A 3,829-nucleotide genomic window follows, 5' to 3' on the forward strand; every position below is an offset into this window, starting at 1 on the left:
AATCAATGGCAGAAGATATATTAACTTGGGCCATGTGAGGCGGAGGATACGTCTAACTTTATGTATAACGTGTATTAGTTTCACAAGTGTGCAGTGTTGTTTCCCTTCCTGCTGTAGGATTCTGTGAGAATAAGTAGATATACAATTGAAAGCAGCGCAGCAATTCACCTGAGCACACTGCCAAAATCATTATTCACAGTGAACCAGTGAACCAATGGGCCGCTTCTGAATTAATTTGAGGAGTGCGCTAACCCAAATTAATCTCTGGAAATGGCATTCAATAAGCAGTTAACTAGTTGGATAATAAGCCACTGGCAATTCTATTTTCATCTAATAAAATGTTGATGTTTGCCATTACATTTCTTAATATTAACAAATAAAGAGTACTTTATTTCATACACAATACAAGCAACACATAATTGTGATTCACGAGCTATACCGGAGAGCACTACAGAGCAACACTTCTCTAATCATGTGAGCGCAGTGCCTTCGGTATATCCTAATGCATTTAATACCAGCAGACTTAAGTATACCCCCTCCCCACCCCCCACCATTTCTCTGTCTGTCCTCATCTCCACATCTCTGTCTCCCTCTCGCTCTCCCACGCACCCTCTCTCTCTGCATTTTCTACTCTCTCTCTCCATATCCTTTTCAACCTATTCAAGATAAGCATACGTATATGCGACTTGCTTGGGGCCACAAGTGGGGCTTGAAAATCTAATCTATTTGATGTTATACATTGAAAAGTACATTTGATGTTGTACATTCACCTTTATTCCGTTTCAGATCCGACATCTTTCCCCCATCGAGTTCAACTGATGAGTTGAAAGACCCAACACTCACTTGTTGAATCACAAAAATTGAACTCGATTTTGTTTCACTCTTTGGAATATTTGAAAAGTGGAAAGTGCTGACATTAGAGCCACCAGTAGCTTTCTGTGATAGGCCAGTAAGTGTGTTGAGGAGCCATGGAGAGCCATGTGGGGATGTTTGACGCAGTGTTGAGGGAGGTGCTTCATTATAGAGCTGGTTCCATTGTGTCTCTCTCTGTTAAGCATGTGTACCTTATTACAGGATGGCCGTCTGGGTCGCACTATTACTACTACCATGCTGCAGTGCACTTAGATGCAAAGAAATAGACATACAATTTATTTGGTTATTTATTGTGAGCTGTCATGTCGGACACCAGATTTATTCTACAACTAGGTTGCATAATCGCAGTTTACAAACCTGACTGTTGCAAGGTTAACAGCTGTGAAGACGAGACCATTGGCTAAAAGTTAAGCTCTGTATAAGTATTTATTGCACAATAGACCAACACAAAAACCCTCAGACATTGCCTGTTTTCATGTCCGGGACACAGTGACGGTGTCTCAGAAAAAAGTCCCTACCAATTAAGACACTTAAGACACGTTTCCACTGCAGGAACTTTCCCAGGAACTATGAACCATTGGAGGCACTCAGTGTGTGTCCACTGCAGGAACCAGGGTCTAAATTAAGTACAGGGGACATTATTTTTCCCAGCCAAAAGCTCTCTCCATGGGGGGGGGTAGTACTTTCCAAAAGCACAGGAACTTTGGGGGCCTTGCCATGCTGATCATCTTATTGGCCGAACGAATACTCAAAGCATATTATTTCAGCATCTCCAGCCACAAACCGACTGTTCTCTGTTCACTCCGACATCCAGTGAATCACACAAAGTCGCCTTATTGCTTCCATAGTGGTGAACTACATTCATATCATCAGCGCTTTCTGTTATGTGTTGATCATTCATCTCGATAGCAGTTGGCGCTACGAGCCAATGTTTACTTGCGCTGTGGGACGTGAATATAGGTTGCTTATGGTAACATGACCGTTTGCAGTAGTATCGCAACAGTTTTGTTTGGGAGATCGACTTCTTCTGAAGTTGGTCAAAAATAACTAATGGTGATGGCCTACTTTTAGTTATTTTGTTGCTGACATTTTTCTCGTAGGATTTATCAGTTTTTCATGTCCTTTATTCGTTATGTGGCCGACGTAAAATGACCTTCATTTGTGTAACCTTCATGGGTCTTTAGGCCGCGGTGGAAACCAAGACCATAAGGGGCTGAAGAAACCTTTTAGTCCCTTTTAATGTCATTCCTGGGACTAAAAGTTCTGGGGGATTTCGGTTGGAAACCCAGCTTTAAATATCAACTCTGTTAATCATACTCATCAGTGGCAGCTGTGTCTGCTCCTTCAACGAGCCACACCTGGCTCCCCAGGCACACCAAACGATGGCCACGCCCCCTCTTGCCTAAATTACTAAGCATGATTCAAGTCAATATTTGTGGGGTGTTTACTGTGATGAATTGCAATCTGCTGGCTTATTCTTATTCTGATTTCATACAGCGGCGCCGTCATCGTGCTACAATATCAACGATTGCTGTTTGAATTGTTCCCAATCCCAATGTGCTACTCAGACATGCTTGTTTGAATGGACATGGGTTTTCTGAATAGAATCTCAGCCGTTACAGATTAAAAACTCAAACAAAGTAGAAAGAGGGTGCAAACTAGCCTCAGGCAGCACAGAAGTTCTGTCCCACTGATGGACTGTGCATACAAAATGTTAAAAAAAAAATATCCCTGGCTTCTCCAGTTTCCTGGCATTGAACCGCTAAATGAAAATGGTGCTTTTTTAGAAGCGACCGTTCGGCAGGGACTTTTATATTTCTTTCTATGTTGAAGCTTACACCGAAGCATCCGTTTCCAGCCTTTATAGTCCAGCTTTATTCCTGGGGTATGGGCATGCACATGTGTATCTGTGTGTGTGTGTGCCCCACTTTCTGGGTTATAGCCGGCAGAAGCCTCTCAACGGTTGACAGCCCCACCATATCAGAAACAAGGATGGCTGCGGCTGTCCCTTTAGAATTACACAACGCTAAGAAAACATTATATATTTAGCCCTTTTGGTTCTACTATGCTACACTTAGAGGACATAACGTTTTTTTTATTGTGAGCTATCCTTTCAGACACCTGATTTATACCACAACTCGGTTGTATATTTACATGTGCTGCTACGTCATTCCTGAAATAATGCAGTATTGATCTTGACAGTTGTAGCTCTGACCCCTCAGTATTAAACACTTCTTAGATGACCGGGCAACCCAAAGGAACAACGCTCTCTGGACTTAATGGGTTTTATGAAGAAATGCTTGTTTAACCCTTGGGTTTAACAGTGGGGGTGTAGTGTATGTCAATGCTCTGCAAACAATGCATATAGACAGATATCGTCATGTTTGCATCATAAACTGCTCAAGACCAGATTTATATTATTCTGAAACTTGATCGAAGCAAAGATTGTACTTACAAATAAATGGCCTTGCAACAACATTCAACATACTTAAAAAACACCCTTTCCATGACAAATCAATTCTCGAACCACATCAGTCAATATTAGGTTAGATAATGTAAAGGATCTCCCCACCAAACGATAGGATGTCATCACCCAACCTAGATAACAAGTTTGCATTGATTAAACCTGAAAAGCATTACATCATTATCGACCACTCAAACAGCAAGACTCTTAGTAATGCATGAAATGAATTACCCCATATTGATCATATTGCCCTCGAGGAAAGATTTGACCAATGCTGTGAGAGAACAAACACCAATGTCCGTGTGTAGAATTGTTGAAATTGCTTATTTATAAATTCTTGGCGCATTTGAATTATAATTATTTCAACATTTAATCAAATAATTTTTATATTAATTTATAACTTTTGCCCACTGCAACAGAAAACCATGATGGGATAGTGTGCTTTTCTTTCATCAGAACTAATTGGTCTGGACGACTAGCAGGGGAAAAAAA

Source organism: Gadus macrocephalus, chromosome 13 (assembly GCF_031168955.1).
Source record: "Gadus macrocephalus chromosome 13, ASM3116895v1".
Taxonomy (NCBI): domain Eukaryota; kingdom Metazoa; phylum Chordata; class Actinopteri; order Gadiformes; family Gadidae; genus Gadus; species Gadus macrocephalus.